The sequence below is a fragment of the Podarcis melisellensis genome (genome assembly GCF_964234715.1).
Source record: "Podarcis melisellensis genome assembly, chromosome: W".
Taxonomy (NCBI): domain Eukaryota; kingdom Metazoa; phylum Chordata; class Lepidosauria; order Squamata; family Lacertidae; genus Podarcis; species Podarcis melisellensis.
In genome coordinates, this window is record NC_138535.1 from 16719427 (window position 1) to 16733339 (window position 13913).

The following is a 13913-nucleotide window of genomic DNA, read 5'->3' on the forward strand; positions in this document are numbered from 1 at the left end:
TCCCCTCTGGCGCCTTCTTCCTGGGGTGTCCCCCTAGGCACCCCCCTTGCTCTGACCATGGAAGCCCCTTTCTGTGAATCTTCCGATTCGCTGGAAAGACTCAGAGACCTTGGACCACTGTCATCGCTTACGCTTCCTTCGGATTCCTCCCCCTCGCTCTCCATTTCCTCCCTTTCCTTTGCCTCTGCTCCTGAGCCCCTGACAGAAATGTTTTGAGCAAGTAGCTAGGGTGAGGATATTGTAGCCAATATCTCAGCTCTCTATCTGTCAGACACAATTTTCGTTGGGGGAGTCAGATTGAAAGAGATGGGTCCAAGGGACTGCTCTTTAAGGAAATTAAATTATTGTCCTGATAACGTTGCAAACTGTGACTAGAAAGGCTGCATGCTTCACGACACAGAAGTATTCTCCCGTACAAAGCTGAGAAAGATGAATTGTGTTGGCTTCAAACCTAACTCCCACCTACTGAGTGTTGGGAAATAAACTACTGGAGCAAAATCAGAACACCCAAAATGACAACGGAGATGCTTCTTTAGCTTATTTAATACTCCTACATAGCCGGGGGCATCTACTTCCGCATTGGCATTTTGCACTAATAGGGTATGACAGTAGTTTTATGTTTATCCTTTCAACATCCTACTTGGTCTTTCTGATCTTGATCTTTTGTGTGCCTCATTCTTCCTCCCACCGTTGCTTAACTTGCCCTTGTAAAACTCGTGAGCGGGGACTTCCGGTTGGCTCGCCCGATATGGCGGACAGGAGCTCTTTCACAGAAAGGGCGCCGGTGCTTTTTTTTTTTTAAAAAAAAGATTTTTATTAAAGTTTCAAAAATTAGATAAAAACAAAACAAAACAATAATACAAACAGGCAAAAGTAAAAACAAATATAATTTCAATCCCTTATTTTCTTATAACTTACTTCCCCGACTTCCTCATACCTCCCCTTTCTGTATTCCAATTTCTAATTTATTAATTCAGCAAATCCTTTCCCTTAATTTTCATTTAATTTTTGGCCTTTCTTTTCTTTTTACTTATCCATTACAGCTGGAAACCACGTAGTTTCTAAACCAACGTCATTCTAACATTCATTAATTTTGCAATGTTTCTTAAGATAGTCCTTAAATTTCTTCCAATCTTCTTCCGCTGTCTCTCTCCCCTGGTCTCGGATTCTGCCAGTCATTTCTGCCAGTCCCATATAGTCTATCACCTTCATCTGCCATTCTTCCAAGGTGGGTAGGTCTTGTGTCTTCCAATACTTTGCGATGAGTATTCTTGCTGCTGTTGTAGCGTACATAAAGAATGTTCTATCCTTCTTTGGCACCAATTGGCCGACAATACCCAAGAGAAAGGCCTCTGGTTTCTTCAGAAAGGTATATTTAAATACCTTTTTCAGTTCATTATATATCATTTCCCAGAACGCCTTAATCTTTGGGTACGTCCACCAAAGGTGAAAGAATGTACCTTCATTTTCTTTACATTTCCAACATTTATTATCAGGCAAGTGGTAAATTTTTGCAAGCTTGACTGGGGTTATGTACCACCTATATATCATTTTCATAATATTCTCTCTAAGGGCATTACATGCCGTAAATTTCATACCGGTGGTCCACAACTTTTCCCAGTCAGCAAACATAATGTTATGACCCATATCTTGTGCCCACCTAATCATGGCTGACTTCACCGTTTCATCCTGCGTATTCCATTTCAACAGCAAGTTATACATTTTTGACAAATTTTTAGTATTGGATTCTAACAATTCTGTTTCCAATTTTGATTTTTCCACCTGGAAGCCAATTTTCCTGTCCAACTTGTAAACCTCCATTATTTGATAATAATGAAGCCAGTCTCACACTTTATCTTTTAATTTCTCAAAACTCTGCAATTTCAGTTTGTCCCCTTCTTGTTCCAAAATTTCCCAATATTTCGGCCATTTGGACTCCATATTGAGCCTTTTCACAGCCTTTGCCTCCATTGGCGACAACCACCTTGGGGTTTTATTTTCCAGCAATGCTTTATATCTAATCCAGACATTATATAATGCTTTCCTGACAATATGATTTTTAAAGGCTTTGTGAGCTTTAACCTTGTCATACCACAAATATGCATGCCATCCAAAGATATTGTTAAAACCTTCTAAGTCCAAAATGTCTGTGTTCTCAAGAAGCAGCCAGTCCTTCAGCCAGCAGAAAGCTGCCGATTCATAGTATAGTTTCAAGTCTGGCAGGGCAAATCCCCCCCTTTCCTTTGCATCAGTTAAAATCTTAAATTTTATTCTGGGTTTCTTGCCCTGCCAGACAAATTTAGAAATATCTTTCTGCCACTTCTTGAAACAGTCCATCTTGTCCACAATTTGCAATGTTTGGAACAAAAACAACATTCTAGGCAATACATTCATCTTTATAACTGCAATTCGACCAGACAAGGAAAGCTTCAAATTTGACCAGATTTCTAAATCCTTTTTCACTTCTGTCCAACATTTCTCATAATTATCTTTAAATAAGTTCACATTTTTAGCTGTCATATTAATACCCAAGTATTTCACTTTCTTAACCACAGTTAAACCTGTCTCATTCTGAAACCTCTCTTTTACAATAGCTGTTAAGTTTTCCTCTAATACCTTAGTTTTTTACTTATTCAATTTAAATCCTGCTACTTGACCAAACTCTTGAATTAATTCTAAAACCCTTTTAGTACTAGATTCTGGCTCTTGTAATGTAAGTACCAGATCATCTGCAAATGCTCTCAGTTTGTATTGTTTAGCTCCGACCTGTACCCCTTTAACCAGCTGATCCCTTCTAATCATGTTCAGCAAAACCTCCAGGACTGATATAAAAAGTAATGGAGAGATTGGGCACCCCTGACGTGTCCCTTTTTCTATCTTGAATTCTTCCGTAACCACATTGTTTACAATTAGCTTTGCTTTTTGTTCAGAATATATTGCACCTATACCATTTTCAAACCCTTGGCCTACCTCCATCCCCTGGAGATTCTTTCTCATAAAACTCCAAGAAATATTGTCAAAGGCTTTCTCCGCGTCCACAAATATCAAAACTGCTTTAGTGTTTATATTCACTTCTAGTTTTTCCAAAATGTCAATTATATTCCTTACATTATCTGACAAGTGTCTTCTCGGGAGAAAGCCCGCTTGATCTCTATGAATCTCCTCCATCAAAACTTTTTTCAGTCTCTTAGCCAAAATGTCAGCAAAGATTTTGTAATCCACATTTAGTAAAGAAATAAGGCGGTAGTTCTTGAGTTGAGTCTTTTCAGTCTCTGTCTTTGGTATAAGTGTAATAAAAGCCTCTTTCCACGATTCTGGTGCCCTTTTCCCCTCCAAAATTTCATTGCAGACTTCCTTCAAAGGTTGTAATAACCACTCCTTCAACGCTTTATAGTATCTGGAAGTCAGCCCATCCGGTCCTGGAGATTTACCCAATTGCATGTTTTTTATGGCACCTTCTATTTCCTGTTCAGTTATTTTCTGGTTCAAAACTATTTTGCTTTCATGAGAGATTTTTTTAAATCCATTTTTCTCAAGGAATTGTTCTATGTCCAGTTCTTTCTGCAGCCCTTGTGAATATAGTTGTTTAAAATATCTCTGGAAGCAATTTCTAATCTCAATTGTGTTGTAAATGTTCTTTCCTTCCACTTCTAAATTTGTCACCGTATTCAGTTTTTGTCTTTTCCTCATTTGCCAAGCCAACAGTTTACCACATTTATCTGCTGATTCAAAAGTCTTTTGTCTCTTTTGCTTAATTTTCCATTCTATTTCTTGATTCATCAATTCCATGTATTGTGTTTGATATATCGTATTTTTCGCACGATTGGACGCACCGGACCATAGGACGCACCTAGTTTTCAGGGGGGGAAATCAAGGAAAAAATATGATTCCCCCCCCCCCCCGCAGCTCTGGGAGCAGTGGACAGGTTGCACGCAGCCTGTGCGCTACTCCAAGACCTTCTCCCTGCTTTTGCGGGAGGTGGCGGAATTCCCCCACCTCCCGCAAAAGCCCACAGGAGCCCCGCTTGACTCCTGCGGGCTTTTCAACCAGGAGGGAGAAGGGACTGAAACGGCCAGTCAGTCCCTTCTCCCTCCTTGGGCAAAAGCCCCAAAGAGCTGCGCGCTCTTTAAAGGCTGCGCGGCTCTTGCAGGCTTTTCTGCGAGGTGGGGGAATTCCCCACCTCCTGGAAAAGCCAGCAAAGCCGTGCAGCCCCTTTAAAGAGCGCACGGCTTTTGCCTGCTTTTGCGGGAGGTGGGGGAATTCCCCCATCTCCCGCAAAAGCCCGCAGGAGGGAGAAGGGACTGACTCGGCCAGTCAGTCCCTTCTCCGTCCTTGGGGAAAAGCCCCCAAGAGCCGCGCGCTCTTTAAAGGGTGTGCGGCTCCTGCGGGCTTTTCTAGGAGGTGGGGGAATTCCCCCACCTCCTAGAAAAGCCTGCAGAAGCCACGGAGCCTCTTTAAAGAGCACACGGCTTTTGCCTGCTTTTGCGGGAGGTGGGGGAATTCCCCCATCTCCCGCAAAAGCCCGCAGGAGGGAGAAGGGACTGACTCGGCCAGTCAGTCCCTTCTCCGTCCTTGGGGAAAAGCCCCCAAGAGCCGCGCGCTCTTTAAAGGGTGCGCGGCTCCTGCGGGCTTTTCTAGGTGGTGGGGGAATTCCCCCACCTCCTAGAAAAGCCTGCAGAAGCCACGGAGCCTCTTTAAAGAGCGCACGGCTTTTGCCTGCTTTTGCGGGAGGTGGGGGAATTCCCCCATCTCCCGCAAAAGCCCGCAGGAGGGAGAAGGGACTGACTCGGCCAGTCAGTCCCTTCTCCGTCCTTGGGGAAAAGCCCCCAAGAGCCGCGCGCTCTTTAAAGGCTGTGCGGCTCTTGCAGGCTTTTCTGCGAGGTGGGGGAATTCCCCCACCTCCTGGAAAAGCCAGCAAAGCCGTGCAGCCCCTTTAAAGAGCGCACGGCTTTTGCCTGCTTTTGCAGGAGGTGGGGGAATTCCCCCATCTCCTGCAAAAGCCCGCAGGAGGGAGAAGGGACTGACTCGGCCAGTCAGTCCCTTCTCCCTCCTTGGGGAAAAGCCCCCAAGAGCTGCGCGCTCTTTAAAGGCTGCGCGGCTCTTGCAGGCTTTTCTGCGAGGTGGGGGAATTCCCCACCTCCTGGAAAAGCCAGCAAAGCCGTGCAGCCCCTTTAAAGAGCGCACGGCTTTTGCCTGCTTTTGCGGGAGGTGGGGGAATTCCCCCATCTCCCGCAAAAGCCCGCAGGAGGGAGAAGGGACTGACTCGGCCAGTCAGTCCCTTCTCCGTCCTTGGGGAAAAGCCCCCAAAAGCCGCGTGCTCTTTAAAGGGTGCGCGGCTCCTGCGGGCTTTTCTAGGAGGTGGGGGAATTCCCCCACCTCCTAGAAAAGCCTGCAGAAGCCACGGAGCCTCTTTAAAGAGCACACGGCTTTTGCCTGCTTTTGCGGGAGGTGGGGGAATTCCCCCATCTCCCGCAAAAGCCCGCAGGAGGGTTGGAGAGTAGCGGGAAGGCGTCGCGCGCCTTCCTGCTGCCCCCATCCTCTGGGGCTGGCGATGGGGGAAGCGCTGCTTTCCCCCCCGCCAGCCTCAAAGCCGGGTTGGAGAGTAGCGGGAAGGCGTCGCGCGCCTTCCTGCTGCCCCCCATCCTCTGGGGCTGGCGATGGGGGAAGCGCTGCTTTCCCCCCCGCCAGCCTCAAAGCCGGGTTGGAGAGTAGCGGGAAGGCGTCGCGCGCCTTCCTGCTGCCCCCCATCCTCTGGGGCTGGCGATGGGGGAAGCGCTGCTTTTCCCCCCGCCAGCCTCAAAGCCGGGTTGGAGAGTAGCGGGAAGGCGTCGCGCGCCTTCCTGCTGCCCCCCATCCTCTGGGGCTGGCGATGGGGGAAGCGCTGCTTTTCCCCCCGCCAGCCTCAAAGCCGGGTTGGAGAGTAGCGGGAAGGCGTCGCGCGCCTTCCTGCTGCCCCCCATCCTCTGGGGCTGGCGATGGGGGAAGCGCTGCTTTTCCCCCCGCCAGCCTCAAAGCCGGGTTGGAGAGTAGCGGGAAGGCGTCGCGCGCCTTCCTGCTGCCCCCCATCCTCTGGGGCTGGCGATGGGGGAAGCGCTGCTTTTCCCCCCGCCAGCCTCAAAGCTGGGTTGGAGAGTAGCGGGAAGGCGTTGTGCGCCTTCCTGCTGCCCCCCATCCTCTGGGGCTGGCGATGGGGGAAGCGCTGCTTTCCCCACCGCCAGCCTCAAACAGCAGACTGTCCTGGCTTCAGCGGAAGCAACGCGAAGCCTCTGTAACGCAGGCTTTGGAGGCTTTGCCTTGCTATCGCTGAAGCCAGGGAGCCTGCATTCGCTCCATAGGACGCACACACATTTCCCCTTCATTTTTGGAGGGGAAAAAGTGCGTCCTATAGAGCGAAAAATACAGTAACTTGATTTCTCTCAGAATCTCATAAGACTTTGGTTTTGATCTTAATTTCCTTTCCCCTTCTTTTATCCTCTCCAAAATCTTGTCTTTCTTCTCATTTTGGCTTCTCTTCTTTATTGCATTTTGTTGTATCAAGAATCCTCGCATAACGGCTTTACTTGCATCCCAGATTACTCTTTTTTCAACATTGGTCTTCATATTTATTTCGAAATAGTCTCTCAAAGTTTTTTGGGCCTTTTTGTATACTTCTTCATCTCTAAATAAGGTGTCATTCATCCTCCATCTGAAGGAGCCAGCTGTTATTTGCTTCATCTCCATCTTTACGGCGTTATGGTCGGAGCAAGTTTTTGGGCAGATTTCAACTTTTTTTAATCTTTGGAGCCATTCCTCTAGTAACCCATATTTGGTCAATTCTAGTCCATGTCATTTTGGCTTCAGAGAAGAAGGTTCCCTCTCTCTCAAGAGGGTTTTTTGTTCTCCAAATATCAACCAAGTCCATATTGTCAGTCATTTCAAAGAAAGTTTTTGGTAGTCTTCCATCTTTAGTAATTACCTGTCTTTGTGCTTTGTCCATATTTGTAGATACTACTCCATTCATGTCTCCCATCAAAATTAAATTATAATCCAGATAGTCCAACAAGATCTCATGCAACTTCTTAAAAAATTCAGATTTCCCCTCATTTGGTGCATAAATTCCTACAATCAAAAATTTCTCTCCTTGGACTTGAATTTCAATTGCCAAGAATCTTCCTTGGTCATCTTTAAAGATTAATTTCGGCAGCAATCTTTCCTTTGCATATATCACCACTCCTCTTTTTTTTACTCTGTCAGATGAAATGAATTCTTGTCCCAATCTTTTATTAATAAGTATTTTCCTATGTGACCTCATCATATGTGTCTCTTGTAAGCAAATCAAGTCCAATTGTTCTTTCTTTAATATATGAAGAACGCTTTTTCTCTTCCAGGGTATGTTCAGACCATTACAATTCCAACTTAGAAGTTGCAGAGCCATGATGGGATTATTTGCTTTTCCCTCCTACTGCTCCAAGTAGTTGTTCTTCTTCAGTCGGTGGTTGCAGTCCAAATGATAAATTTGCTATGTCCAGTATTCCTTTTCTTGATGAGGTTGGTTCTTGTCCAGATTCCACCTCTTTCTGAAGATCCTCTTCGTGGTCTCTCAAAAATTTGTCTTTGTCACTCACTGTCCTTATTCTTATTTTCCTTCCTTTGTATTTAAAGGATAGGCCTTGAGGGAATTCCCACCTGAAAAGTATGCTGTTTCTTTTCAATAAAACAACCAGATCTCTGTAGTAGGTTCTTACATCCAAAATGTACTTCGGTATATCTTTAAAGATCTCCACATAGGAATCTTCAATTTGCAGTGTTTTTTGATAGTGCAAATTCAGAATTTTATCTCTTTCTTCTTTTGATCTTAGTTATCAAGCAGTCTCTTGCCTTATTCCTTCTTTGTCTTGTACCAAGTCTAAATGCACTTACTATCTTGAATTCTTCCTTCTCAAGGCCCTGTTGCCAAAAGTCTGAGAATTCTTTTGTAAGAAAGTCCGCCAAATTATCCTTTTCACTTTCCGGTACTGCTCTGATTCTCAAATTTCTCTCTTTTCTTTGCAAAACAATCATGGACAGTGTCAAATCATGATCCTCCAGTTTTTTAAAGACCGGTGGAATTTTTTCCTGCGTAGCAATCGCAATTTCCTTAGCCTCCTCTGCAATCTTTCGAGTTGTAGCCGATTCCTCTAATAGTTTTTCAATAGTCTCTGTATTAGAATTCACCTTCTTTCCAAGTTCATTTATACTTGTGGTATTTAAATCAATTTTTGCTGAGACCTCAGCTACTTTCTTATTGGTTTCTGCAATTTGCTTGTTAGTTTCGGCAACTTGTTTACATGTCTCTGCCCCTTGCTTCGTTAAATGTTCCAAAGATTCTTAATTTTTTCCAAGTGCCTTATCCAGTGCGTCTTCCGATGACATAATTCTTGATTTTGTTTGTGAGGCAGCAGCTGCTCCTGTGCCTCCGGATGTTGAGGCCCTTCTTTGTTGTGAAATATCAATTTTGTATTGTCTACCAGATCTTAGGTTTTTTTCCTGTAGCTCTACTTTCCCTTTACCATCTGCCATAACACTCTCATGCCAAGCCAAGGTCAGTCTCACGCTTATAAGATTGTTTAGAATAGGAATTTTCCAGTGGCTCAGCAACTAGTAGTTCAGTTGTTATTGTTACAATCAAGTCTCCTCTAGGGGGAGAAATCTCTAGCTTCACTTTACAATCTTTTAAACAAGGTATTCTTTAAAAATCCCCCATGTCTCCTAAAAGTCCACAGTATCAATTTTCCTCAAAGTTATTTAAGTGCAACACAGTCCATATATAATCCAGGGACACTGTATCCTTTCAAAGAGTTGGTTCAAAAGTTTGCTCAAAAGTTACTTCTTTACCTTAACGTGCAGACAGCCTACAGCCGGCTTCCCAGTCAAGGCAGTCCGTCCCCAGGGTGTTAAAACAGCAGTAAAATTCCAATTCCCTTCTTTCATGCAGGCATATAAAATACAATTTCCTCCCCTCCGCTCCTGCCTACGGGAGGAGGGCTATTTTTTTAACGGTGGATTTGTTCTTGTCCAAAGATAAATTCTCTGACAGTTACAGCTTAACAGTCTCTTTGCTTTAATCTGTCTGCAGAAAGGAAAGGCAGACTTCCTCTTTATGCCTTTCCCGTCTCGGTGCCGAATTTCCTCAAATTTAGCTTCAATTTAGTCCTTTAATCATTAATCCTACTCACGGGTAGTTGCTTTTCTTGAGTCCAATTCTTCGGAAGAAATCAGCGCTCTCCGCTAATGGCGATGCGGCTTCACTCCACAGGCTGGGTAAACAACTCTCAGCACCGCACCGCTCACCCGCTGCTGCTCTGAAGCCTTTAAAAAGGCTCTTTGCAGTTTTTGGGGGGAGCAAAAGGTGCCCACCGAGTCTCCTTGTTCACAGGCTTCACCACCTGTGATTTTTGGGGGTCCCCGTTTCGCCGTAACGGCAGGACCCGAACCCGCGGAGCAGACTCCCTCTGGAGCTCAGAGGGAAATCCGCCATTAAACGCTGGCGCTGACCGGAAGTCAGGGCGCCTGTGATTGAAGGCAGGGGAGAACCGCTAGAGCACTGCGGTACCCTGAAAACCCTCAGATCAAGCATTCTGAGGACCTGGTGTTCCTGCGGGTGTCTGGAACGACTCTCCCGCTCCCCGGTAAGCTCCAAAAAGAGCGCCGAGTGTGAGCAGGGTTGGAGATGGTGGCACTTGGGAATCAACTCGCTTCCTTCATTGCATGAAGCTCTGAGTCTGGCCAATTCCTCCAAAGAAAATTTGATTGGGAATTCATGAGTAAAAGGACATAAATTTGATCTCTTAATTTGGAAGGAAAGGGATTTAAAAACGGAGGTCGGTCCCTTCCGCTGAATGAAAGTGAAAGCGGCTATCGTAACCAAAAGCCGCAACTTAAAACTTCATTTTTTTCAGAAAACTTTCAAGTAAACTTAGATCCCCCCCTTCTAGCAGGGGAAGTGGGTAAAAAGATAAAAAATTAACTTCCCTGCTGAAAACTGCTTGAACTATTATATCTTCTTTGTGGAAGAGGACTCCCTGGTGGGGAGAGGCTAGACTCTATTGTGACGTCATAAAGGAATCAGATACTTTTCAACTTTCGTTTTCCCCTTTGGGAAAAACAAAGTAACTACAGGGGCCAGAACTCTAAAAACACTATTAATGGTATCTTTACCCTAGGATATAAATTATAACTTTGTAACGAAACTCTTGGGAACTTACTTAAAGGAGTAAAAAGAGGATAAAAAAGACTGAGGAAAGGGTTAGGGTTAGGGTCAGCAGGGGGACCCTTTTTATGGACTGGTATGATCACGGCCTAAAGGAGAGACTCTTATTTTGCAGCGGGACTATTGAAGAGGCTGGGAAGGGAACTTGTTTGCTTCACTATCTCCCCCTTGTGACTGAGGCTGACCTTGGGGAAAAGAAAAAATAAAAAAGCATGGATGCGGGAGACAAAGGAGAGAAGGCAGAAAGACCAGAGAAAGCAAAAATCAAAGCAAGGAGGGACTCTAGATCACCAACATTTGAGGAGTCTGTGATGCAACTCCTTCAGGAAATTAAAGTAGAAGTAAGAGGCAATCAAAAATCTTTTCAGGATTTTAAAAATGACTTTGTTGAGTTGAAGCAAGATTTAAAAGAGGTGAAGACAGACGTATCTGCACATGACACAAGACTGATACAATTGGAGGTCAATAAACAAAGATGTTCACACATTGTTTAATTACAAAGCAGGAGTAGAGCAACCCTGAATTACATATTAGTATTGGCTATCAGAAAACATGATTAAGTTATACCCGAAAATCAAGCAGGGAGACTTATTCACTAGATACACTAGCTGGCCTTCTGCAGTTTCACAGCTTCCAATCTTGTAAAAACATTGCCTTTCAGGGCCCGGTTGTTTAATCTCTCAGAGCCAAATACCTCCTGCTACAGTCTTTTCTTCCAGCTTGTAAGAATTAATGGCTTCTGTGATCTCCCACTGATCTTCCTTCTGTATTCCAGTCTTGACACATTTGTATGTATGTCTTTGTTAAGGATTCATTTCACTGGGCAACAATTTTTTACTTTTTGAATGTTGTCTAGATTTCTACAACTGATTTAGGGTATTTTTGCACTGCTGAATCAGGAAATGGCATCCGTTTCTCTCCATCAGGTCCGGTTTTTGTGCTATGTTGATTTGAAAAAAAATCAGATCTTGTGACAAAATCGATTACATTTTTGTGGCATTATCAGCTGATTTTTGTCAACACATATCACCCTAAATATGTTTTTAAGAGAAAAAAATGTTTTTCCAACAACATATATTGATTACCTGATAGAAACATCGATTACTGTAAACTGAATGGTGGGCATTGATAAAGATAAGTACACATAAATTGCATGTTGCTTCACCATTTTTCAAACTTCAGGGCTTGAGCTTCCATTTCTTGGAACTCCTGGAATGCTCAGCGGCATGGAGTTCTCTCTTCAGAGGCCAACAGTAGTCAGCCATCATGACTGCGTCCCAGCGACCCTGATACCTGGTCTCCATCTCTTTCATGACCTGATGGAATCTCTCCCCCTGCTCGTCACTCATTGAACCCAGGTTCTCAGGAAACCGGTCCATATGTGAAAATAGGTAGTGCATCTTGACGCTCATGTTGCAGCCCAGGTTTCTGAAGGCAGTCAGCATGCTGTTGAGAAGTTCTGCGTAGTTTCTGGCCTCATTGTTGCCAAGAAAGTTCTTCACTACCAGAACAAATGCCTTCCACGCTTCCAGTTCCACTTCGTCCATTGAGTTTCCGAACTCTGGATCTCTGATGAGCTGACGGATCTGAGGACCGTCAAAGATGCCAGCTTTCAACTTCTCCATGGTCAATCCTGGAAAAGCCTGGCACAAGTAAGTGAAGCAGTCACCATCCTTGTCCAGAGCCTTGGTGAACTGCTTGATTAAGCCGAGCTTGATGCGCAGCGGTGGGAAGAGTATTCTGTCTCTGTCCACCAGAGGGTCGTTGATGACGTTCCTTTTTCTGCAAGGCACCAATTCCTCCCGCACAGGCCAGTCCTTCTTCGTGTAATGCTGAGCACGGTCCCTACTATTCCACATGCACAGAAAACATGGGTACCGTATTTTTCGCTCTATAACACACACCTGACCATAACACGCACATCGTTTTTAGAGGAGGAAAACAAGGGAAAAAACATTCTGAATGAAACAGTGGATGTATCATTTTTGTGCTTCATGCTGTGGCCACAGACATGTGATCTGATGGTGAATTTGGGGTGACCCAATGCAAAAATCCTGAGAATCCCTGTGGACCCATGCTTTGTAACCACGTTTTTGCACCATTGCAGCCCCAGGCAACAGTGGGTGCGTGATTTTGCGGGGGCAGGCTGTAGCCATGGACATGCTATGTGATCTGATGGTGAATTTGGGGTGACCCAATGCAAAGATCCTGAGGATCCATGTGGATCCATGCTTTTTAACCACATTTTTGCACCATTGCAGCCCCAGGCAACAGTGGGTGCGTGATTTTGGGGGGGCAGGCTGTAGCCATGGACATGCTATGTGATCTGATGGTGAATTTGGGGTGACCCAAAGCAAAGATCCTGAGGATCCATGTAGATCCATGCTTTTTAACCACGTTTTTGCACCATTGCAGCCCCAGGCAACAGTGGGTGCGTGATTTTGGGGGGGCAGGCTGTAGCCATGGACATGCTATGTGATCTGATGGTGAATTTGGGGTGACCCAATGCAAAGATCCTGAGGATCCATGTGGATCCATGCTTTTTAACCACATTTTAATTGGGGAGGGAAGGAAAAACACAAAACGGAAAGGAGCACGAGAGGGGTGTGCAGAGAAGCAGCTGGCTAAGAATGCAGGAGAGGGGTATAACCTCTCTCTCTCTCTCTCTCTCTCTCTCTCTCTCTCTCTCTCTCCCTCCCTCCCTCCCTCCCTCCCTCCCTCCCTCCCTCCCTCCCTCCTGCATGTTTTCAGCAGCACAACACTCTGCTTTCCCCTCTGCTTGCCTGGAGGGGAGGGGCTTTCCCTGCTCTTTGTTCCATTTGAGCAAACACAGCAAGGAAACAGAGGAGGGTGGGCAGTAAGACCCTGAAGCAGAATGCAGGAAAGCAGCCGCTTCCTCTTTTCAGGTTTCCCTTCTCCGAGACGCGCGATTTGATTTTTGCCTGATTTTCTTTTGCCATTTGGCTCCAGGGACCACACATTCGCTCAATAACACGCACAGACATTTCCCCTTCCTTTTTTGGAGAAAAAATCTGCGTGTTATAGAGGGAAAAATACGGTACTTGGTGAAGCCAGACTGTTGTCCCAACAAAAAGTTCACCATCTTCAGGTCAACACAAATAAACCACTTATGCTGATCATAACCAATTTTCTCCAGCACATACTTCACCGCTTCATAGTTCTCCTTCAGTGTAGTCGAGTGAGCCAGGGGTATAGAGGCAAACTGGTTGCCGTTGTGTAGCAGAACACATTTCAGTGATCGCTTGCTGCTGTCAATGAACAGTCTCCAATCTTTGGGTTCATACTGTGGCACTCCAAGCTTGAGAAAAGGCTGCGCAATATCTGCACAGTACACCAAGTCCTTCTCTTCCGATAAAAAATGGAGGTACTCTTGATGCATGTTGCGGAAGAAGTTGATGCGAGCACTGTCAGAGAGGAGGTTTTTTTCCTTCAATCTGGATGCCAACAGTTCGGCAGAGTCCTTTGACAAGCTGAGGTTGCGAACTAGATCATTCAACTCCTTTTGGGAAAATGGATGTGGAGCATCATCTTCAAGAACCACTTCTTCTCTTACGATATAGAAGCAATGCAGCTGCGAGCTGCTAGCTTGAAAACATCACATGATGGAATGTTGGGACTGTTCCGTGGGAAACAGAGGGACAATCAATTCACAGGGCAATGCACT